General features: G+C 36.2%; 1 long non-coding RNA gene across 1 annotated transcript in view; it reads right to left on the reverse strand.

The window, feature by feature from the left end:
• Positions 1 to 409: 409 nt before the first annotated feature.
• LOC127560011 (uncharacterized) overlaps positions 410 to 26,176 on the reverse strand; it is a 33,635-nt gene continuing 7,868 nt past the window's right edge. The window contains exons 2-3 of the long non-coding RNA XR_007953249.1: positions 18,176 to 18,228; positions 410 to 552 (exon numbers count right to left, since the gene is read on the reverse strand). This is a non-coding gene — a long non-coding RNA (uncharacterized LOC127560011). The remainder of the gene's footprint in view (positions 553 to 18,175; positions 18,229 to 26,176) is intronic.

Here is a 26,176-nt window from a genome sequence, read left to right on the forward strand (position 1 = left end):
GGGCATTCTAATTTTGAATTCTCCATCCAATCCAGCACCAAAAAGAATAGCTATAATTATTTTTGTACATATAGATCTTTTTCCTTTTTCTTTGGTCTCTTTGGGATATAGACCTAGTGGTAGTATTTGCATTGTTGTTCTTATTAATTCAGAATCTGAGTCCTTCAGAGCTCCTAGACAATTGGCTTATACTAATTTGTGCAAAATCACAATGGGGACACCAGGTGTGGTAGGGACTTCCAAATTCTCCAGGATAAATAATGAAGGTCCACATGATATATTGTGGAACACAAACATATTTGTTTATTTAGTTCAATCCAATAAACATTTTAAAGTACCACTTTGTGTCAAACACTGTGCTAAGCATAGGATTTTTTAAAAGGCATAAAAACAAATAGTCCCTACCTTCAAGAAGCTTACAATGTAATGGCTTATCAGCATTCAAATAATGTTCAGACTCTGGGAAGGAAGTAGAGATTGCAGGTGCTTGAGTCTCTTCTACTTGGGTGGTATCTTTCTTAGGTACAGTCACTCTTTAGCTCTCCATTCCTACTTTGGGAAGATGGAACAGCTCTTAGGTGGAGCAGACACTATCTGCATAAGTATCCCATTTGCCAATGTGTCTTCTCCCTTTTGTACCCTAAATATAAGTTTGATTTCTGCATATGACAGCTATCACAAATGTTACAAAATGATTTATTACATTATTTCTCTCTTGGACATTCAGATACCTATATTACGATAGATCTGGACACAGTGATCATCCTAGAACAAGAAATGCTGTGTGATTCACAAGATAGATAATAGGTATTTAGTACATGCTTATCCTCTTCCCCTTCATGTGTAGATGAACTACAACTTACATTTTAAAATTTCACATTAACTTATATAAGGTGTAATAGAAAGAGTTTGAAATTTGGATTCAAAAAACCTAGGTTCAAGTACAGCCTTTGATACATATCAATTATTTGACAATGAGCAAGAAAATGATTAACCTCGCTGAGCCTCAGTCTTCTTATCTGTAAAATGGAGCTAAAACAGATTACTATCCTGACAGGGTTGTTGGTAGGGAAACACTTTGTAAACCTTAAAGTTCTGAATAAAAAAGTCCTACTCTTCATACTACCCATTCTTCACATAGGTCACTTAATGCTATAATCCATTGGTGAGTATGAAGCAAAAATGCAAAGTAATTTAAATTATTAAAAAAGTAAATTACTGATTTAAAACACACACTATCTACACATATATAACATATTATCCTACAGTTAACTGTGAAGAATTTCTTTTTGACTTTCAAAAGAGATTTTTAAATTTTATTTTAATAATTTTTCCAATTATATGGAAATATGGTTTTCAGCTTTAATTTTTGTAAGATTTTGAGTTTCAATTTTTTTCTCCTCCCTTCTTTACCTCCCCCTTCCCAAAATACCAAGCAATCTGTATAGGTTATACATGTACATCCATTTTAAATTATTTTTAAGTAAGCTTTTTATATTTTCAAAATATTTGCAAATAGTTTTCAATATTCACTCTTGCAAAAATTTGTGTCCCAATTTTTTTCTCCCTCTTTTCCTCAATCCCCTTCCCAAGTCAGCAAGTAATCCAATATATGTTAAACATGTGTAATTCTTCTATATATATTTCCACAATCATCATGCTATATGAGAAAAATCAATATACATTCATTTTTAATATTTTATATGAGTTATGTTGGGGGGGAAAGTCAGAACAAAAGAGAAAAACCATGCCAAATATGCTTCAATCCTCATTCAGTCTCCATAGTTCTCTCTCTGGATGTAGATTGGAATTTCTATCCAAAGTTTATTAGAATTGCCTTGGATCACTGAATTGTTGAGAAGAGTTAAGTCTATCATAATTGATTGTCACACAATCTTTCTGTTGCTGTGTACAACATTTTCCTAGTTCTGCTCATTTCACTCAGCATTCTTTTCAGGTTTTTCTGAAATCAGCCTGTTCATCATTTCTTACAGAACAATAGTATTCCATTACATTTATATGCCATAACTTATTCAGCCATTCTCCAACAGATTGAATATCCACTCATTTTTCAATTCTTTGTCACCAAAAAAAGAGCTGCTACAAACATTTTTACATATGCATATACATGGGTATGCATACATACCCATATGCATGTGGGTTCTTTCCCTTTCTTTTTGATCTCTGTGGAATACAGATTCAGTAGTGGCACTGCTGAATAAAAAGGTATGTATAGTTTGATAGCCCTTTGGGCATAGTTTCAAATTGCTCTCCAGAATAACAATAAGTTGTGAAGAATTTATTTTGATGCTTGTACATGTTCTTTGTTAGGAAAGGGATGGAGCAGAGGTGAGATATGCAGTATCTATTTCATCCATCTCTGCTCTCCTTTCAGTGTCAAGATTCCCCAGTAAAATTCGCTCAACCCTTATAACAGACTCAATACAAACTCAAAAATATGTTCTTGAATGTTTAACAACCAGCTCTCTGGGGGAAGGGGGAGCACAGCAGAATTCTAGCAATGCACACTTTAAATTTAATCTGCACTATTAATATCTTCTCTATCACTTTCTTAAGTCTAGATGATCAATAAAACAATAAAGCAAGCCCTGATTTGTATCATTTGCTGAGATTTAAATGTTTACACTGAAAATTTAACAATAGGCTCTTATGCTGGCTCCATGTAGTTTATACATGGAAAGTGGGAGAAATGAACCTCAGACATTTATAGTAGTTTAAATGTGATAGTTAAACTGTGGAGACTATCTCTTCCTGTTATTTTTTTTCCTTTTATTATTGTTCCCAGCACTTCATGATATATCTCCAGCAAGGTAGCTATTCGAGAGCTCATGTGCCCCATCTAAGTACAAATGATACTTTTATTATACATTTAAAAAGAATAGTAAATTGTATATAACATAGTATAACATAACAAAATTCATGTACAATCATTTTTAAATTATACTATATTATGGAAATGCTTGTTTTATTTCATAAATTAAAAACTAAATAAATAACATGTTAGATATGTTATTGCTATTATTAATATATTTTCTAAAATGAATTTTAAATATTCTTGTTTTATTTCATAAGTTAAAAAGCAACAAATTTATTTACATATATATATATAACTGATTTAGTTTTTAATTTATGGAATAAAACAAGCATATTTTATACATATACATAGAGAGAGAGAATTCACCAAGTAGGTGATGTGTAGTGATGATATGTCCTGTTGATGTGTCTAGCCTCAGAGAGGCCTATCTTAATCCTGTATGGCTCAATATCCTATCAGAGAGGAAAATTTTCCAGCTGTGACAGTCAGTTATACCATAAATTAACACAGGAAGATGAAATGTACAATGAAATTGAGTTCAAGACTTTGAATCTCTCCAGGACTCAGTTTCCTTACTGTAAAATCAAGGAAGAGATTGTAATGAAATGATTCCCATAAGCTCTTCTAGCTCTAAATCTATATCTAAATATTAATATAATCATGTCTTTAATAGCTGATTAACAAATCTCCCTTCTATATTGCTTTTCTATGACATCTTTCACACCCTTGCTATAGATCAGGTCCTATTATCCATCCCTCTGTTCAGAATCCTTTAGTAATTCCCTGCTTGACTGTCAAATGAAGTTATGAAACTCCACATCCTGAAGCTCAAGGCTTTATGCTGTCTGGCTCCTCCATGACTTTATAGATCTATGTTATACTAATAATTTCCATTTCAGATAAACTGAATTATTTACTGTGTAACATAGATTTCCAACTCTTTCCTATCTCTGTATCTTTTCTCATTCTGTTCCCTAATCATTAAGTGTCCTTACCTCACCTCCCCTGTTGGAATTCCCAATCCACATCTTTTAGCTTCCAGCTCAAATTTCACCTTTCCTTATCTGCCAAATCTGTAATGACATTTCTGGTCTTGGAGTTCATGAGATGCTTTGCTTATACCCCTCTGTAGGTTCTTATCTTATGGTATTTTGTATTTTTATTACTTTTGTTTACAACACATTGAAATACCAGACTTAAAAACACTGCCAGGTGGTTCAGTAAATAGAGCACCAAATCAAATCTAACCTTAAATACTCACGAGCTATGTGATTAACCTCAGTTTCCTCAAGTGTAAAATTAGGGATAATAGCACTTTGCCAAGTCACAAGCTATATGGCCGAAAATGACTAAACAGTAATGCTTACCTTCCAGGACTGTTGTCAAGATCTCTAAATGAGTTCATAATACAATGCCTAATACATAATAGGTGTTTAATAAATATTTCCCCCCCACACTTCCTTCCAACCCATTTTCTACTCTTATCTCACATTATTCTTTTTCATATATTCTATTTTTTTTTAGCCAAAATAGATTCTTTGTTCATCATTCTGGTGCTATCTTCTCTTTTTTGTGACAACCCATAGAATTCCCTTATTCCTGAAATAGAATACTTCTCCATCTCAGCTTAATGATGGCTCTTCAGAGGCCAAATCAGGTGTTCTCTACTTCATGAAACTTTCTCTGATCCCCCAAACTGAGGGTTTTCTTTCCTCTTGTAGTACTTTTTTCTGGACTTCCCTCATTTCACAAATTATGTTGGGAGAAGGGGATTAAATCAGAATTCTTATAGACATGTCTTTTCCCTATCAAAGCTATGAAGGAATGAATGTCCTCCCTACTGTCCCTCCTCATTTCTTCTTCCTGGCTTCCTTTAAGACTCAACTTAAATCCCACCAGATGCAAGATATCTTTCCTATCGTCACTGACTTCTTTCTAAGGTTACTTCTCATTTGCATAGTAGCTATCTTTTATGCATATGAGTTGCTTTCATGTTGTTTCCCAACTTAGAATATTACTTCTTTGAGGATAGGAACTGGTTTTGTCTTTCTTTTTGTCCCCAGGATTATGCTTGTTGATAGGGGGAAAAAGAGAAAGGGAAGAAAGAATGAAAGAAAAGCAGGAAAGAAAGAATGGAGGAAAGAAGGAAGGAAGGAAGGAAGGTAGGAAAGAAGGGAAGGAGAAAAGAAAGACAGGAAGGAAGGAAAGAAGGCAGGAAGGAAGAGAAGGAGGGAAGAAAGGTAGAAAGGAAGCAAAGGAGGGAAGGAAGGAAGAGAAGATAGGTAGGAAGGAAGGGAAGGGAGGAGGGAAAGAAAGAGGGAGGAAGGGAAAGAGGGAAGGGAGAAAGGAAAGAGGGAAGGAGAGAGGAAGGAAGAGTGGAAGGGAAAGAGGAAGGGAGAGAAGGAGGAAACAAAGGAGGGAGAAAGAGAGGGAGGAAAGGAGGAAGGAAAGACTTAATAAGCTTTTACTATGTGCAAAGTACTGAACTACTCCTGGGGATACAAACAGAAAAGCAAATCATAGATGGTCTCAGGAAACACACATTCTAATAGGATGAGACAGTAGCATACATAAAAGGTTTCAACTGCTAGTAAGATCTAAAGGTCCCATAGTCCTTAGAGTGCAGAATATATAATGTAATTTTAATGTTACTCCCATGGATAAGATCATATCCATTTCTGAAGTTGAACTATTAGAAAATGTTGAAAGAAGTGCCTTGGTGTGAAATCCTCCCTATAAGTCATAAAGGTGTTGCTGCCCACTGATGGAAATTTTGTTCGACCAATCGACTGGGGAATGTCTGAACAAATTGTGGCATATAAATGTAATGGAATAATATTATTTATAAGATGATGAGCAGTCAGATTTCAGAACGATTTGAAAAAACTTACATGAACTGATGTTGAGTGAAATGAGTGAAGGAGAACATTGTACACAGTTTGTAACAGCAAGTAACAGCAGCATTGTGCAGATGATCAACTTTGTTAGACTTTGCTCTTCTCAGCCATACAGTGGTCTAAGACAATTCTAAGACTCATGATGGACAATGCTATCCAAATCCAGAGAAAGAACTATGGAGTCTGAATGCAAATGGAAGCATACTATTTTCATTTTTGTTGTTGTTTCTCTTTCTCATGCTTGTGTAAAGGCAATCAAGTATAAGAACGATAACAAGCACTGACTCAAAGGTCAAAAGACCTGGGTTATTGTTGTCATTTCAATTGCATCCAACTTCATGATAACATTTGGGGTTTTCTTGGTGGTTTACCATTTCCTTCTACATTCATTTTACAGATGAGGAAACCGAGTCAAACAGGGTTAAGTGACTAGCCCAGGGTCACATAGCTTGTAAGTGTCCTAGGCTAAATTTGAAAGCAAGAAGATAAGTCTTCTTGACTCCAGGCTCTGGTACAGTATCCACCATGCCACCTAGCTGTCCTATGACCTGGGTTTATAGCCTGTCTTTTCCATTTTAAACATGTCATTTGAACTTGAACTTCAGTTTGTTCATCTATAAAACAAGAGGGTTGGATTAGTTCTATGTCTACTATCCTGTGGTCTGTATTTTCTTATCATGACTCAGACTTACAATGCACCTTTCTCACAACTATTTCTGATATCACCAGTACCACCACATCATATAGACTCTCATCAACTCACTCCTGGACTACTGTATTAGCTTAATGCTTGGTCTGAATTGTTAGCATTTTCTCCATTACTTTCTTAGGTCTAGACAATTTACAAAACAATAAATCAAGGCTTGATTTGTAATGTTAGCCAATTTCCCAGATGTGGCCAGTGAGTCTAGAAGCTCATACTGAAAATATATCAGTTGGAGCTCCCAGCTGGTTCCAGCCCACCTCTGCCAGTGAATCCTCATGAACACACATATAAAAAAAGACATCTTTTTATCTTATTTAAACCTGGCAGAAAACATAAATGACTAATACTGGAGCCCATAAAGAGTTAATACAATTTTCTTTTCCTCCCTAGTTTATCTTCACTTACCTCAGGGACTATATGTTCCTTCAGTTTTGTAGTAAAAGTTAAGGAACTTGGGATTGATGGAGAGCCAAAACCCTCTCCCTCTCAGGAGCCCCATCTTACTGGGAATTTAGACAATCTTCCAAACTTAAAACATTAGCTTTATTTGAGCATGCAATTCACCTCCCCCAGAAGAAAATGCTTGAGGCTGATAGTTAGTCCTCATCCCAGCACTTTCATGGTCTGCCCAGCTTGCAGTATCAGTGAAAAGCTGGGTCTAACTCTCGAATTGGCTCGGATGACAGGAAAAGATAATGCTGAATGTTGGAGGGGATGTGGAAAAACTGAGACACTGATACATTGTTGGTGGAATTGTAAATACATCCAGCCATTCTGGAGAGCAATTCAGAACTATGCTCAAAAAGTTATCGAACTGTGCATATCCTTTAATCCACCAGTGTTACTACTGGGCTTATAGCTCAAAGAGATCTTAAAGAAGGGAAAGGGACCCACATGTGCAAAAATGTTTGTGGCAGCCCTCTTTGTAGGGACAAGAAACTGGAAACTGAATGGATGTCCATCAAATGGAGAATGGCTGAATAAATTGTGGTATATGAATGTTATGGAATATTATTGTTCTGTAAGAAATGACCAGCAGGAAGATTTCAGAGAGGCCTGGAGAGACTTACATGAACTGATGATGAGTGAAATGAACAGCCCCAGGAGATCATTATATACTTCAACAACAACATTATATGATGATCAATTCTGATGGATGTGGCTCTCTTCAATAATGAGATGAACCAAATCAGTTCCATTTGTTCAATAATGAATTGAACCAACTACACCCAATGCAAAAATTCTGGGAAATGAGTGTGAACCACTACATAGCATTTCCAGTCCTTCTGTTTTTATCCACTTGCATTTTTTATTTCCTTCTCAGGTTAATTTTACCTTATTTCAAAGTCCAATTCTTCTTGTGCAGAAAAATAACTGTAGGGATTGTATACATATAGTGCATTTAACATATATATTAACATATTCAATATGTATTGGTCTACCTGCCATCTGGGGGAGGAAGTGGGGGGAAGGAGGGGAAAAATTGGAACAAAAGGTTTTGCAAGGATGAATGCTGAAAAATTACCCATGCATATATCTTGTAAATAAAAAGCTATAATAAAAAAGAAAAGAAAAGCCAGGTCTAAGTTTGCTCTTCTACATTGTGTCTGTTCTTTGCTGCTCCTTAGCTGTGGAACCCATTTGGCTTCTGTCTTGAATTAAAAGGATTCTTGGTGGTATGTGTGGTGGTGATGGTGGTACTGGTGTGACTGCATAGATGTCCTGGCTTCTGTCCTGTCCCTAGAGCCCCAAATCTCTCTGTGAAGCTTCTGTCTTCTTTTAATCTTTCCAACAGTTTTCATTTCCCTTGGTCACCTAGCTCTATTTTTAAAAATAAAGTCAATTTAAATGTATATATATTTGTTTATGATACCTATATTTTTATATCACCTTTTGTAATGGGCTGAGGCTTGAGTTGATGCACTGAGGTCCCAAGCACATGAGGCTAAATAGTAATTGGACCATACTCTATTAATAGATAAGCTTGGAGAGAGAATGGCCCCCACCCACTCTTTGTGCAAGTCCTGATGTGGAGAGACTTTTGGGATTGCCATTGCCACGGTTGGCTCAGTATGGTTTTACTATTTTACTATTTTACTATTTTTTACTATTTAGCCTCATGTGCTTGGGACCTCAGTGCATCAACTCAAGCCTCAGCCCATTACAACCTTTAGTTGCAAATATATCACTTTCTTTTTTATCTCAACAAAGCCTCCCAGAATAATAGGAAAGAGCCAAAAAGCAGTTTAGCAAAACCAACATATTAACCAAGTCTGAAACTATATGCAATGTTCTACTTCACCTCTGCAAAGAAAGGCAAGAGATTTTTTCCCATTTCTGTATTAGGGCAAATTTGACCATTATAATTACAGAGTTCAGTTTTATTTGTCTTTTTCTTTACTTTTCTAATATTATGTATATTGTACTACTGGTTCTGTATACTCCACTTTGCATTGGTTCTTATAAGTTTTCCTGGGCTTGTCTGTATTCTTCATAGATTTCATTTCTTATTATTCAATTATATTCATGTACTTAACGGTTTGTTTAGCCATGCCCCATTGCTTGGTCACTTACTTTGTTTTCATTCTGTGCTATTATAAAAAGTCTATTTTTAATTTTAAATTTAAAATTCAGGTGAATTCGACTTATATTTACTATTATCTCTCCATTAGAAAATCAGAGAAATAAGTTTAATAAAAATAGCAAGCGGCATCTATGGACAACATAGATGTCTTGACAACACAGCTAGTCTTTCTTTACCTCTAAATCAGTCTACAAAAAACAAATAAAAATAGGCAAAAGCAGAAATTTTAGGCTGGTATTTTAGGTTGGTCCATTAAACTACTATGAACTGGTTAATCATGAGGGAGATGATGCCTCAGAAGAGGAGTGTGGTGGCTGGAATCAGGGAGTTTAATGATGATTTTTTTCCCCTCTGTGTGTGTGTGTTGTGGTTGTGTGTGTGTGTGTGTGTGTGTGTATGTGTGTGTTCTCATGCAAGTCTTGTGTGACAGGCCAGCCATCAACTTATTTAGGAGAGTGGTGGCTGGAATCAGTGAGGTTACTGATGATTTTTTTTCCCTCTCTGTGTGTATTGTGGTTGTGTGTGTGTGTGTGTGTGTGTGTGTGTGTATGTTCTCATGCAAGTCTTGTGTGACAGGACAGCCATCAACTTATTTGGGATCTTGGGAATAGAGAATGTGGAAGGATTTGAGCAATAATAATATTGCCCAGAGTTAGTAGGCAAGAAGACATCTTTTCAGGTTTTAGCCATTTTCCTGCCATTTCCTGAAAAGCAAAGTCTTCATGGACACCTTGTACAAGGACATGTAAGGAATACAGCCCTTAACAGGGAGAAGCTGTCATCACATTAAGGAAGCCAGAGCAGCTGAGCCATATGATTGGCAAATAGCAGCTAGAGTCATGGGGGTTTACCAACCTATTTACTATGTATACCACTATAAGGCAAACTGTAAAAGAATATAATATCATGCATACACAACCCAAAAGGAGAGAAATAAGAGAGTGAGAAGAGTGCAGCTGGTTGTGGGAGTCTCCTTTTCTTAGATGACTTTCCTGGCATTTATTTCCCTTTTGTTTTGTGAGTCTCTGGGGAAGACTCATATATCAGGGTGTAAGTTGCTGGAGCTCTTGGGTTCAGGGTAAACCAAAAGTATAAGCAATGACAACTCTGTCACATAGGCAGTGAAAGCAATTGATTAAGTCTTTAATGTTATCTTCTCAGTCCTTCCCAGTTCTCTCAAGTGTGACTAGGTATTGTAGATGGGGAATTCTGCTGAAGAGTTTTATTTAAATGGAGACAGGTTAAATAAAAGGTATATCTCAATTTGAGTCCTGGAGTGACCACTGCTTAAAATTGGATAACAGAATTCTATAATTTGTCTTGATGTATTATATAATATCTAAGTTCTGAACTACTGGTTCCTATTTTGCAAGATCCAATTGTTGAATTAGTTTCCAAAGAAATCATATAAAGAAGTCTGCTTGGACCTAATTTAGGCTCTCTCCCTACAATTAGAAGCATAAACTCTCCCCTTAACTTACTTTTTCTATCCTTTTCTTTTCTTTTTTTTTTTTTTTTTTTTTTTGCTATTACATTGTAGCCTTCTACCGTAGCTCTCTTTGCTACTAATATTGTTGCTATAGTATCCTCTATGATCTCCAAATTTAGACCTGCCATGATCACCATTGTCTTATGAATTTGTGGGAGACTACATATTAGATAGTAATCTTAATAACCATCAATTTTAATTCAGCATTTCTAAGAGATATCTTCATCTTATGTGTCTCAATTATGCTTTTCTCTGATTTTTCTTCCTTTTTTCAATCATTCTGTTTGTCCAGGCTAGAAACTTTGGGATCATTTCTGACTTATTTCCCTCTTTTTTCCCTCAGTATATTATTAAATCAATATGTATTAGCAATTTTTTTTGGAAAGTCTCTTGTATCTATCTCTTAGTTTGTTTTCTTTTTAAAATGTTTTAATGATACCCTTTTTTATATATTATTGTCACTTCCCCCAGAGTCTCCATCACCAATAAAAGCATCTCCTTTTAACAGATAAGTACAGTCAAGCACAACAAATCAATATATTGACCATGTCTGAAAATATCTACTTCATTTCATACTTATAGTCCACCACCCACTGCTAAAAAGTAGGATGCATATCTCATCACCAGTTCTTTGAAGTCTCAACAGGTTCTTGCATTGGGGGGAAAAAATGTCTTTTGATATTGTTTTTCTTTAAATCAGCAGTGTTAAAATAAAATAGAAATGGATCTGATGGGCCACATAATGATTTAGTTTTAAAATGTAGCATTATATTTTATTGTATTTTTATTTATTTTATTAAATTTTTTCAATTATTTTTAAATCTGGATTCAGTCTGTGTGGAAAGGTGAAGAAGTTACAGATTAAGCACATGTTGATCAGAGACAGTTAAAGTAGATAGAGCCTATAGGCTCCAGTCACGTGATTTTAGGTAAGACCTGGACTGCATTCCATTGTCCAAAGAAGGAATTAAGTGGCCAAAGCTGTATATCACCTTGTGTACTGCATTCCACTGACCAAATAGGGGAATAAAGGTTTATGTGACCAATCACAACATATAGAGAGTGGTATTTTGGAGGTTCTTTGTCTGAAATGTATAAATATTGTGAACATTTTCAAGGGAGTGGCTCTCTCCTGCTGTGAATTTGGCTCACAGACCAAGATGGAGTCCGCTTCTCGAGATTCTAATAAATAATTCTGCTTTCTATGAGTGAGTAGTCCCAAACAAGTCTTACTCCTGGATGTTATGGGTCATATGTAGATAGGCTGCAAGTTTGAAACTTCTGCTTTACATCATTGGGGTCACTGTGCAAATTATTTTCCTGGTTCTGTTTATTTCATTCTTCATCACTTTATATGTCTTCCTAAGTATCTCTGAATTCCATCTATTTATAATTTCTCATTGTTCAGCTATTTGCCTATTGATGGATAGCCACTTTGTTTCCATTTCTTTACTACTGCACAGAGTGCAACTCTGAAAATATTTACACATGCGGGAGAGTTGGGAATATGCCTAAAGTCTAGTTACCCCTTATTTTTCATTTCCAATGCAATCTCCTACCCAATGTTATAGTTGGACTTTCATAAAGCCTCTGAAATCATCTCCCTCCCTCTAGTTTCTCCAGCATCCAAGCAATCAGCACACTATCTTCTCTGGAAGAAGTTATTAAATTAAATTCAAAAAGTATGTAGTAAGTACCTACTTAATTCAAGATACTCTACTAGGTGCTTAATATATAAAAATGAAAATAAAAACTGTTATCCTCAAAGAGTTGCATTTCTATTGGGAGGAAGCAACTTGAATTCAAATTAGGAAAATGTAAAATGTACACAAAGTAAGGGAGGAACATGGAGAGAATTCTAATGACAGGAAAGATCAAGAAGGCTTCTGCTGAACTGTTATGTGAGAGCAGATCCTTGGAAGGTGCTAAGGATTCCAAGAGGTGCAAGCAAAGGAGAGCATTCCAAACATGAAACTCTTTTCTTTACAGATCTGCCAAATAATAGTCCTAAAGTGTCAGTTTCTACAGGAAGCTTTCCAGATGCTTCTAGTTAGGTTTCCCTCTTCCCTCCCCTCCCATTACTTTATTGTATTTCATTTGCATCTACTTTGTATTTACTTTTCTATGTACCTATGCCCAGAGCCTGGCACATAGTGGGTGCTTAATCTTAATCACTGAATGGATGTGGTCTTAGTCAAACAGAAACTGGATTAAAGCTCTCGGTTTAAAAAGGTCAAGCAAGGTCTCTTAATGCATCAGAAGCCATATCCAATCAACCTGATCTATATCTGGCCACTGGAACCAGATGGCTCTAGAGGGGAAAGTGAGGCAGGTGACTTTGCACAGCCCTTCTTCACTTAAATACAATTCACTTGCATGGTATGGCATCACTTTCCTGATATCTAGGACTTCGTGAAGAATAAAGGACAAACAACAATCAAATTGAATCAAATTAGTGAATTGGATTTAGATAACAATAAGGGACCATAGGCAGAACACACTTTTAAAAGGGAGTGAATTATCTGGAAACTCTGCCCTAGAGATTTGAATCCTGGCAATTTGCCAGTTTAGTCTTTCAATTCCTTCCCCTTTTTATTTGTTTCAGTGATTGTTTCATTCATTCTTTCAACCTTAAATATATTTTATCCCACCATAAGTGACCCTAAGGATACAGTAAACTAAATGAAAATAGTCTTTGCCCTCCAGAAGCTTCCATTTTATTGCTGAAGAAACAATATATACACAGATAAGTAAAAATCAAAGAAGTTACAAAGTAAATATAATAAAGTAATAAAGAGGTGGGAGTGAGATAGGAGAGGGAAAGTTCTAACAACTAGAAATATCTAAGGAGCCTCAAGTAGGAACTGACTTTTGAAGTGAGCCTTGATGGGCAGGGGAATCTACTAAGTATAGCTCTTAAATCAAGGGGAAAAAATATATGAAGGTCTCATTGTGTGTCTTCTCCTCTGTTTCTTCTAGTGTTCCTTAGGAGTATATTGTCAGTTTGGAAGGAAGATAGTAGTGGATTCTAAATTTCTGGCTTACTGACCCATTTCTGTCATTTCTGGTTCATATTTGATTGTCTTTTTTTTTTTTTTTTTTTTTGGAGGTATTGAAGTTAAGTGACTTGTTCAGAGTTTCCTAGCTAATAAGTATCTGGGATTTGATTTGAATTCAGGTCCTCCTGACCTCAGGGCTGTGCTCTATCCACTGCACCACCTAGCTGCCCCAAATCTGATTACTTCTTGCTTCCCATAGTGTAGTGAGATTAATGTCAGCTAATAGTTCTTTCAGAACCACCATTAATGAGCTGGACAAGAACAATGAATTTGTAGTCATGAGATGTGGGTTCAAATTCTGACTCCGCTATTTTCTAGCTCCAGTGACCTTGAGCAAATTATCTGACCTTTCTGAAATGTATTTTCCTCATCTGTAAAATAGAAACAATAATAGCATCTATGTTATTGAGTTGTTGAGGCAAAAGAGAAAATCATATAAAATGTTTTGCAAACCTAAAAGTATTTATATAAATAAAAACAATTCAAGTTTGTGGGAGGGGCAAGATATGTTTCTGGACTTGTTGTTTAATCAGTGTGAGTAACTTCTGGTATGAAAACTCCCTCCATTAGAGCTATAAGTAGGATGGGACATCCAGGACTTTTTTCCAGACACTGAAATAGGTTGTTGAGTTGAGAGTGGGGGAAAAGTTACCCCAATTATGATAAATCTGATCTACCAATTACTCCCTGTGTGAGCCTGAACACTTCACACCTTTAGGCCTTTATTTCCTCCTCAGTTCAAAGGAGGGGCTTAGTTTAGATAAACTCTGGTTCTTTCTAGCTCTGAATCTATAAACTCCTCTTTAAGAGTGGTTCTGTCCCTTTTCAGGGACCACTTATTTAACTCTGCCTTTGGATCCTGTCAGCAAACTATTGGCAGTTTTTCCTTCCTCTTTACGTCCATGTTCAGTCATGAACAAAATCTGAGCATGTTTTCCTATTTAAATGACTGGGAGGACAGGTTTCAGAATTATTGACAATCAAATCCCAACCTGCCCTCTTTGAGGAAAGCTCCTTGCAGTATAATAAGAAGAAACCTCACCTCAGTGGACTTAAGGTATTATTGCTGAGCAAGGGGAGACATTGAGACTGGCAGATCAGACTTAGACCTATTAGGTTTGGTTTGGTTGGATAGTTGGATGGGGCCACTCTGAGGAGAAAGCCAATGCATATGATGTTTAGGATGGCACTAATTATGGAAATATGTTTTAAAGTATTATATATGGATAACCAATATCAGATTGCTTTCTGTCTTGGGGAGGGGAGAGGGAAGATAGGGAAGGAGAAAAAAAATTGGAACTCAAAATCTTACAAAGATGAATATTGAAAACTATCTTTACATGTAATTGGAAAAATAAAATATTATTGAATTGATTATACTGATAAACATATGGAAGGAAGCCTTGTTCTTTCCTCCATTACTTTCTTCAGGCCTGTTCTAGCTTTCTATATGTGCTTTGGAATGGAAGAGGTTAAAACCTAATTTAAGGTCTCCCGAGAACCTTTCTTTGCACTTTTAACAGGATTGAACTTGGCTATTTAAAGGTCTTGGCAGCTATTGTTACAGCCTGAATCATGCTTCCTTCTTCAGAGTCCCTTTGAAAAATTTTAAAATGCTAACTTGTCCAGACAAGTCCCATCCAAAATAGCAAATTCTTTTCCCCAAACTGAGTTCTCCTGAGGGCTGGTTTTTATTGTAATTACAGTAGGAATTGTGTAAGACCAGTCTCCAAAGCAAAACTAAGATGGATGAGATAAGATAAATAATGCAGTCAGATTTACTTGTAGTGGAAAACCCCAGCCGTCATCTAATGGTTGTGAATGAAAGAGCAAGTTCCCCTTCATAAAAAAGGAATTTGTTGTATAGGGGAAAGAATTCTGGATTTGGAGTCAGAGGATCTGGATTGCTCTGTTGCTTACTAGCTTACTACTTCCGCGCTCTGAGTCTCATTTCCTCTGTAAAATGAGAGGTTGGAGTAGATGAAGTCTATTACAATTCCAAGATCTTGTGATTTTTCTCTTCCCAGGACTTTCCCCCATCTTCTTCCCCCAACTGCCTTATGTTTAGCCATCCACTGAAAAATATTTTTAGCTAATGCTTAATAAGAAGAATGGTGGTAGTAGAGAGAGAAGAAGCTTTAGAATCAGAAAGCCTTGGGTCAAGACCTGTTTTGGACATATACAGGATTCTGACTTTGGGCAAATTACTTTGTGCTCCATGCAATCTCTCTCTCTTTCTCTTTTTTTATTAAAGTTTTTTTTTTATTTTTTCAAAACATATGCATGGACAATTCTTCAACATTAGTTCTTGCAAAACCTTGTGTTCCAATTTTTTCCTCCCTTCCCCCACAACTTCCCCTAGATAACAAATATATAGTCCAATATATGTTAAACATGGTAGAAATATATGTAAAATCTAATGTATGCATACATCTTTACACAATTATTGTGCTGCATAAGAAAAATCAAACTAGTAAAAAAAAAAGAAGAAGAAGAAGAAAAATAAAATGCAAGCAAGCAACAACAAAAAGAGTGAAAACACTATGTTGTGAACCACATTCAGTTCCCACAGTCCTCTCTCTGGGTGTAGATGGCTCTCTTCATCACTGAACAATTGGAACTGATTTGAATCATCTCATTGTTGAAGAGAATGATGTCCATCAGAACTGATCATTGTATAATCTTGTTGTTGCTGTGTATAATGATCTCCTGCTTCTGCTCATTTCACTTACCATCAGGTCATGTGGGTCTCTCCAGGCCATTCTGAAATCATCCTGCTGGTCTTTTCTTACAGAACAAAAATATCCCATAACATTCATATACCATGATTTATTCAGCCATTCTCCAATTGATGAGCATCCAGTTTCTTGCCACTACAAAAAGGGATCATGCAATTTCTTTAAGACAGTTAAGCCCTGGAGAGTTGTTCATATGCATCCTTGAATAGAGAAGAAGAAGAAGAAGAAGAAGAAGAAGAAGAAGAAGAAGAAGAAGAAGAAGAAGAAGAAGAAGAAGAAGAAGAAGAAGAAGAAGAAGAAGAAGAAGAAGAAGACGACGACGACGACGACGACGACGACGACGACGACGACGACGACGACGAGACGACGACGACGACGACGACGACGACGACGAGGAGGAGGAGGAGGAGGAGGAGGAGGAGGAGGAGGAGGAGGAGGAGGAGGAGGAGGAGGAGGAAGGAGGAAGGAAGGAAGGAAGGAGGAAGGAAGGAAGGAAGGAAGGAAGGAAGGAAGGAAGGAAGGAAGGAAGGAAGGAAGGAAGAAAGAAAGAAAGAAAGAAAGAAAGAAAGAAAGAAAGAAAGAAAGAAAGAAAGAAAGAAAGAAAAAAGAAAGAAAGAAAGAAAGAAAGAAAGAAAGAAAGAAAGAAAGAAAGAAAGAAAGAAAGAAAGAAAGAAAAGTTACTTCTGCTTAGGTTACTCTTTGTGAGTCTCCTAGAGTGGAAGTAAATTTTAGTGGATTGCTTTGTTGTTTTCAAGAAAATTATACTTTAGTTTACACTCAATTCATCAGTTCTCTCTTCGGCATTGAATTATATTTTTTTTAAATCATGCATCCTTTGGAATTGTCTTGGATTACTGTATTAATTAAGAGTTGCTTAGTCTTCCACAATTCATAATCATTACAGTATTGCTGTTACTCTGTACAATGAGCTCTCATCTTTCTCACTTCATTTTGCATCAGTTTATATAGCTCTTGCAACATTTTGGGCTTTTCCCCCTGAAAACATTTCCCTCAACAATTCCTATGGCATAATAGTACTCCTTCATAATCATATGCCACAACTTGTTTGGCCACCCTCCAACTGATGGGCATCTCCTCAATTTCTAATTCTTTGGCACCACAAAAAGAGCTCCATGGCTAGTCAAATGTCTGAGACTGGTTTTGAAGTCAGGTCCTCCTGACTCCAGAGCCAATGCTCTATCCATTGTGGCACACAGTTACCCTTGCCATAAATATTCTTGTACATATAGGTTCCCCCTACCATGATCTTCTTAGGATATAAGACTTAGTAGTGGTATTATTGGGTCACAGGGCATGCACAGTTTTATAGGCCTTTGGACATAGTTCCAAATCATTTTCCAGAATTGCTGGACCCATCCACCATGCCACTAGTATTTCACTAGCTACTAATTTCTCCCTCATGTCCTCCAGCATGTCATAAATATGAGATTGTACCTCTGAGTTGATTTAAAATTAATCTCTCTACTCGATAGTGATTTAGGGCATTTTTCTGTATGATTTTAGACAGCTTTTATTTTTTCTACTGAAAACTGTGTATTTATATTCTTTGATCATTTATCAAATAGGGAATGGCTCATTTTTGTAAATTTGACTCAATACTCTATATATTAAAGAAATGAAGCTTTTATCAGAGAAACTTGCTGCAAAAATTTTTGATATTACTTCATTTTCTAGAGTTCCTTTTAGCATAATGTAGTTTCCCAGATTATATCTTTTAATTAGGTTTTGTTTTTGTTTTGTTTTGTTTTTTGCTTTAGGGAAGTAGGCAGCACAGCAGATAGAGTGCTGGTCTTGTAATCAAGAATAGTCATCTTCCTGAATTCAAATTTAACTTCAGATACTTACCAGCTGTGTGATCTTTGGCAGATTAATTAACCCTGTTTGCTTATTCTTCTCACCTGTAAAATGAGATGAAGAAGGAAATGGACAATCAATCCAGTATCTTGTCAAGAAAATCCTAAATAGGGTCACAAAAATTTGGATATAACTAACAACAATAACTTTTGCTTCTGCTTTGTCTGAGATCATGATTGATACCCCTGACTTTAAAAAAAAAAATTCCAACTGAAGTATATTAGATTCTTTTTTTAATTCTTTAACTGTGTCTTTCTGTTTCAAGTGGGTCTCTTGTGTATAATATATTGTTGGATTCTGGTTTCCAATCTATTCTTTTATCTGCTTCTGTTTTGTAGGTGAACTCATCCCATTCACATTCATAATTATGATTTCTATATATTTCCCCCTATCCCATTTTCTTCTGTTTCTTTTTCCTTGCCCCTTCTTTCTCCCCATCCTTTCTCAAAAGTCTTCTTTGCTTCTAACCAATGCCTCCTTTAATCTTCCCTCCTTTTTATTATTCCTCCCCTTCTTCACATCCAGTTTTTCTTATCCCCTCCACTCCTATCTTCCTATTAGGTAAGTTAGATTTCTGTAAACAACTGAGTAAATATATATAAAAATTCTTCTTTCTTTGAACCCATTATGATAAGGGTTAAGATTCAAGCATTGCCTGTCACCCTTCCTCCTTGGATTGGAACCCAATTAGCATTTTTCTTTGAGGCATTTTTGGTAACTGTTTTCATTGTTGTATTCTTCTGAATTTATATTTTGGTCTTCCCTGCCACCATAATAATTTTTTATCCATCTCTGGACTGAGAGTTCCTGAAGATGCTGCTGCTGCTTGCCATGTGTGTGGGGGCTGGCAGTACAAGCCTCCATCCCAGTGCCACAGACTTCTGCTAACCTCTTAAATTTTCTTTTTTTTTAAATTTATGAATCATTTTGGGGAGAGAAAAATCAAAACAAAAGGGGAAAATCATGGAAGAGGAAAAAAAACAGAAAAGAGAAGTGAACATGGTATGTGTTGCTTTATATTCAATCTCCATAGTTCTTTTTCTGGATGCAGATGTCATTTTCTCTCCAAAATCTATTGGGATTGCCATGGACTCTTAATTTTTTTAGGCACAAAAGTGTCTCACTTCAACCTTTTGTTGTCTCTGCTTCTCCAAAATTTGATTTCAAATGTTATTTTAAAAAGATTTGGAAGGGATTGTTGGGAGAGTTCAGCTAGGTGGCTGACTGTACTATCTTGATTCCATTAATAAGCAATGTTAAAAGTAAATTTTGAAGAAAATATAACTCCATTTTGTCCAAGATTAGCAATTTTTCTTTTTCTTTTTTGTGTTGCCTCTTTGACAGTACTGGATAATTCTTTAAGTATCTCTCTTCCACCAATAGCTTTCCAATTACAAAATAAAACTCATAAGATCCCAATAGTTCCAGAAACCCACGCCTTCTTAATCCTATCTAATAAAATCTGTTTTGTATGGGTCTAAAAATGATGATTAACTGAAGATACTACTTAGTCTGGTATAAATAACAATGCTACATGACAAATTCTTTCCTTTGTAATCATTTTAAGCATCTCTTTCTTGTTTTAAGTGCCTCTTCCTACCTATATATCTACAACTTCTTATCCCAGATTACTTTATAAGAAACACTTATGTTCTTTTCTGTTTCTCTCTCTGATTCCCATGACTTAGAAGAAAAGAATATATAGTGGATTTAAAAAAAACTATTATCTATCTGTCAGTGTCCTATGCTGGCTTATATGGACAGAAATAGCATATTGTGGAGATAAATTGGGAAGCCCCTTTAGAGGGTCCTTATCCTCCCATATACATATCCTTAAGTCTCATCAGTGATGAGCTCCTGAATGGTGTGTTGGACAGAAACTAAAGAACTAATCCCTTAAACAAGTAGGGAGAAAGCTCTGATAGAGATAAGTTTAGCTTCATGGTCCCACTCTGGGGAGGTTGTCCAGTCAAAAATCCAACTCCTGCCATCTATCCTCTGTAGGGGTCTTGGGTAGCCTCATCTTACCATGCCCTATCAAAAATCCCAGTCATGTCCCTGACGTTAAATCTACTTTATAAATATATATAAATATAAACATATATTTTTATATATTATATAAATAAATAAATAAAATATATATAATAAATAAAAAATATAAAAAATAAAATATATTATATATAAATATATAATATATATTATATAAAATATATAAATATAAATATAAGTAAAATCTACTTATAGTTCATCTCATAGCTGCTATCCTTCTTTGGGTCAGTCTACCATGGCACTATGCCTTATGGTGTCTTTCTCCTTACCCCTCTCCCATGCCATGTGGTATCTCCTCTAATTCCACTATGCTTCTCAACCCTACTTCTCCTTGCAGCTAACACTCTTTTGGGATACTAAGTTCCTTTCAGGATTTAGCCTGCCAGTTAAGGACATGCCCCAATCTCATGGGGTGCTCCCTTTCCACTGGATTAATTTGAGTTCACCTGAGGAACTTGTCTTTCATATGCTCTCCTTTTCTATTTCAATTCACCATTCCTGGCATCTATTATGTCCGTTCATCTTGTCTATAACCTCTTCCCTAAATAAATCTACCTTTTGCCAAAGAGAATGGCCATTGTGAATCCTTCACATGACTGAACGTCAACTTTTGGTGTCTACCATCATCTGGTATCTACATCACCCACATCAATCAGCACTTGTTCTTCTTCTTTTTTGGTTGACCTTGTCTTAGAGTCTTTACAAGGAATGTTTACAGCCTAGATTATCTAACTCGACCTGAGTTGCTCCATTATAAAGGTACCATCTAGGATCTAAACAATGACAGTCCTCTGTAGGGAGAGACAGACCCCAGAAACTTCCCCTCACCCCCAGAAGAAATGGGCCATACAGTGAAGAATCCTAACTACTGGGGAAAAGGGAAGGGGATTAGTGGGGAGAGAGAGGGGAGGGGAGGAAAGGGGGAAGAGGGGAAGCTAAGAAAAGAACAAGTGCAAGTATGAGGGCACATACTAAAATGAGGCTTGAGCCAATCCTCCCCAACAAATTCTCAAAATATCCTGTTAGAACTGGAAGGAACTTTAGAAGGCCATGGAAGCCAACCTTTTCATTTTATTGATGAGAAAAACTGAGACCCCAGAGAGATCCAAGTGATTTGCCCAGCATCACACAGCTATTAAATGTCTTAGGCTGAGTTTGAACTCAGTTCTCTCGTACTCTAAATCTTAGGCTCTGCCCACTGAACCACTTAGCTGCCTCTCATAAGAAATATATGGCCCCACAGAGGACAAAGGCTGAATTGAAAAGAATCACATCTCTTACAATCAAAAGGGACCTTAGAGACCACCTTGGCCAGGTTGTTCATTTAACACTAACTTAGAGTCACACTGTGGAAGGGAACACAGATCTTTTAGGCCAGTTAATGGATTTCCCTAAGCCTCTACCTTCTAGCACTTTTCTTTAAAAAAAAAAATCATTTTTCATTAATACATTTTCTTTGGATATCACTTTCATTTTTCGTCTCCCACTCCTACCTAGTAAGTCATCTCTTATAATGAAGACTGAAAAAAGAAAAAAAGTGGGAAAAAGCTGACTAGCAAAACTAACATAACTGAATCAGAGTATCTGCAGTTTCTCATGGTTACTGAAGGTATGTTGTGATTAGTTCTAACTGCCTTGAGGGGAGCTAATTGTTAAATTTGTTATATAATCACTTATCCCAGAAATGAGCATTCACTACCAATCTGGACTTGGTCTATTATTTCTTGATAGACTTAAGTGTTAATAATGCATAAAATGCATAACAATAACCTTGGAAGTGTGTGAGTATACCTTTATTTCTCCTAGAGAGCCTAGTAGTTAAACATTTACTATCACACCCCTGCAGTGCTCTATAAATTTTGCTTGGGCCCAGCAGGAGTGCAGTAAGAAAGCTCAGGGAATTAATTCAGCATCAATCTAGAGGCCTGATGATGGCAGGTTAATAATAATAATAATAATAACTAGCATTCATATAACATTTTAAGGTTTGCTAAGTGCTTTACATTTATTAGTCATTTGAGTCTTCCAATCTCTTGGTTAGTAGCATCTCAACTCTTCTTCTTCTTCTTTTTTTTAATTATAGCTTTTTATTTACAAGATATATGCATGGATAATTTTTCAGCATTGACAATTGCAAAACCTTTTGTTCCAGCTTTTCCCCTCCTTCCCCCCACCCCTCCCCCAGATGGCAGGTTGATCAATACATGTTAAATATGTTAAAGTATAAGTTAAATGCAATATATGTATACATGTCCAAACAGTTATTTTGCTGTACAAAAAGAATTGGACTTTGAAATAGTGTACAATTAACCTATGAAGGAAATAAAAAATGCAGGTGGACATAAATAGAGGAACTGGGAATTCTATGTAGTGGTTCATAGTCATTTCCCAGAGTTCTTTCGCTGAGTATAGCTGGTTCAGCTCATTACTGCTCTATTGGAATTGATTTGGTTCATCTCATTGTTGAATAAGGCCACGTCCATCAGAATTGATCATCATATAGTATTGTTGTTGAAGCGTATGATATCCTGGTCTTGCTCATTTCACTCAGCATCACTTCGTGTAAGTCTCTCCAGGCCTTTTTCAAATCATCCTGCTGATCATTTCTTAAAGAACTATAAAATTCCATAACATTCATAAGCCACAATTTATTCAGCCATTCTCCACTTGATGGGCATCTACTCAGTTTCCAATTTCTGGCCACTACGAAGAGGGCTGCCACAAACATTCTTGCACATAACATCTCAACTCTTCTAAGAAAGGAGGGTAGTATAATTTCTCAATTCTCTTTCAGGCCAGTCATTGTCATTATAATTAGTAAGATTAGTGCTTTTAATCAGATTGTAGAAATTTGGCTTTCCTAAGTGCTCTGGCCTCTCTGAGCCCTGGTCTCACGACTCAGGTCTCACTATGTGGCAAATTTGGATTAAAGCAGATTTAGAAAAATAAGGCAAAAACATGGTCTTTACCCTAAAGAAACTCACATTCTTATTGGGGGAGAGAAACATGGAGATAAATAAATCCATACTACATATAACTAAATACATATAGAGCAGCCAGATGCAGTGCAGACTCTTGTTCCTAAGTCTACCTCCCACCTCAAGGCCTTGGTGAAAGAAACAAACAGGAGAGACAGAAAGTTTTAAAATGGAGAGTCAATTTTGGAAAGTGTGAGTTTAAGCAGGTTCTAAAAGCAAAAACTGAGTGCTGACTCCTCAATCCTATTCTCATCCTTGGATGGACAGAGCTAACTGAAGAGGCAGATCCTTGGAAAGGTCAGGATCTTTAAAAAATACCACCACCCATTTTCTCATAGCATGACCTAGGCTTTAAGGCAGGTATGAAAAGCAGGAGAAACTAAGAGACTAAAACTTTTGAGGAAAAGACAAAGATTTAGGGAAACTGAGATGGCCTCAGGAAAGGCTGGCCAGCCCTGCTTCACAAATGAAAGTATTATCTTTCTTTGCTCTTTATATTGTTATCACTCCTCCCCATAAATGAGCCTCCCTTTCCAAAGGATAATTATGTGTAGGAGGAGGTTAGGGGAAGGATAAAAGGAAGTGAGTTATAAGTGCTTATTTCATACTAAGACTCACAGTATGTGCTAAGGATACAAATGCAAAATCAACAGTCTTTAGTCTCAAGAAGCTTATGTTCACACACACTCTCACATTAGTATAATTACATTTAAAAACAATTTTTAACTATCATTTTTTAAAACTTTGAGTTCTAAATTCTCTTCCTCCATCCTTTCCTTTGCCCCTCATTGAAAAAGCAAGCAATTTAGTGTTACTACTGGGCTTATATCCCAAACAGATATTAAAGAAGGGAAAGAGATCTATATGTGCAAAAATGGTTGTGGCAGCCCTCTTTGTAGTGACCAGAAACTGGAAACTGAGTGGATGCCCATCAATTGGAGAATGGCTGAATAAATTGTGGTATATGAATGTTATGGAATATTATTATTCTTTAAGAAATGACCAGCAGGATGAATACAGAGAGGCTTGGAGAGACTTACATGAACTGATGCTAAGTGAAATGAGCAAAACCAGGAGATCATTATACACTTCAACAATACTATATGAGAATATATTCTGATGGAAGTAGATTTTTTCAACAATAAGAAGATCCAATTCAATTCCAATTGATCAATGATGGACAGAACCAGCTGCACCCAGAGAAAGAACACTGGAAAATGAATGTGGAGTACTTGCATTTTTGTTTTTCTTGGCAGGTTACTTTTACCTTCTGAATCCAATTTTTCTTGTGCAACAAGAGAACTGTATAAATATGTACACATATATTGTATTTAAGATATATTTTAACATGTTTAACATGTATGAGACTGCCTGTCATCTAGGGGAGGGGGTGGAGGGAGGGAAGGAAAAAGTTGGAACAGAAGTGATTGCACAGGCAATGTTGTAAAAATTACCCATGCATATGTTCTGTCAATAAAAAGCTATAATAAAAAAAAAAAGAAAAGAAAAGAAAAAGCAAGCAATTTGATATGGTTTATGCAGACATGAAAAACATATTTCCATATTAGTCATTCTGTGACCCCCTCCCCCCCCCAAAAAAAAACCCCAATAAAACCAAAAACAACTACCCAGGAAAAATGAAGAAAATGAAAAAAATAGTATGATTCAATCTGCATTCAGGTTTCATTAGTTCTTTCTCTGGAGGTCGATAGTGGCTTTTTCATCATAAAATCTTTGAAATTATCTCAAATCATTATATTGCTGAGAATAGCTAAGACAGTCACAGCTGAACATCATACAATATTGCTGTTCTTGTGTACACTGGTTCTGTAAGAAGTTTACATTATAATGAGGAAATTGCACATATAATGGAGTGGTTGTGACCAGGGAAGATTACTTTCGTCAGAAAAGGATAGGGGAGGAAAGTGACATACCCCACCTAGCAAGATACAAAATTAATTTGATCTTGGTTTATGGTTTTCAGCTCTAGAAGAAGAAAAAAAGAAAGAACATACTAAAGACAGAAAAGAAGTTGCTAAGGTGATGGAGATGAAAGAGGAGAGTGGGGAGTAGGGCTTTTCTGAAATAGTGGTCCAAGAGACCACTCAATAAAAAATTTAAGAGATCTCTCCATGGCTGCTTCCTCCACATGTAGCTTGTTCCTCCTTCACTGGAACCATCCCTGTTATCAGCTGACTCCAATTCAAATTCATGCTGTAGTAAAATGAGTCCTAGATTTAGCAGGTTCAGAGGACTTATATTTGAATCTAGACTCTGATATTTACTACCTGTATGATTCTGGCCTTGGTTTCCCCTCTGAGCCCCAGCTTCTTCTCTATAAAGACTAGATAACTTTTTTTTTAAGGAGTTGGTTTTCTTTTCTTTTCTTTTTATTATTAAAGCTTTTTATTTTGAAATCATATGCATAGATAATTTTTCAACATTGATCCTTGCATAGCCCTGTGTTCCAAATTTTCCCCTCCTCCCCATCCCCTCTTCTCCATCCCCTCCCCTAGATGGCAAGTAATCGAATGTATATTATACATGTTAAAATATGTTAAATCTAATATATGTAAACATATTTGTACAATTATCTTGCTGAACAAGATCAGATCAAAAAGGAAAGAAAAGAATAAGAAAACAAAATGCAAATGAACAACAACAAAAAGAGTGAGAATGTTATGTTATGATCTACACTCAGTTCTCTCTCTGGGTATAGATGGCTTTCTTCATCACTAGATCATTGAAACTGGCCTCTTATCATTTCACTGTTGGAAAGAGTCATATCCATCAGAATTGATTACCATATAAGGTTGTTGTCGTGTATAACAATCTGGTTTTCTCATTTTACTTAGCATCAGTTCATGTAAGTCTCTCCAAACCTCTCTGAAATCATCCCTCTGATTGTTTCTTATAGAACAATAATATTCCATAACATTCATGTGCCATAACTTGTTCAGCCATT

The sequence above is a fragment of the Antechinus flavipes genome, chromosome 4 (genome assembly GCF_016432865.1).
Source record: "Antechinus flavipes isolate AdamAnt ecotype Samford, QLD, Australia chromosome 4, AdamAnt_v2, whole genome shotgun sequence".
Classification (NCBI taxonomy): Eukaryota; Metazoa; Chordata; class Mammalia; order Dasyuromorphia; family Dasyuridae; genus Antechinus; species Antechinus flavipes.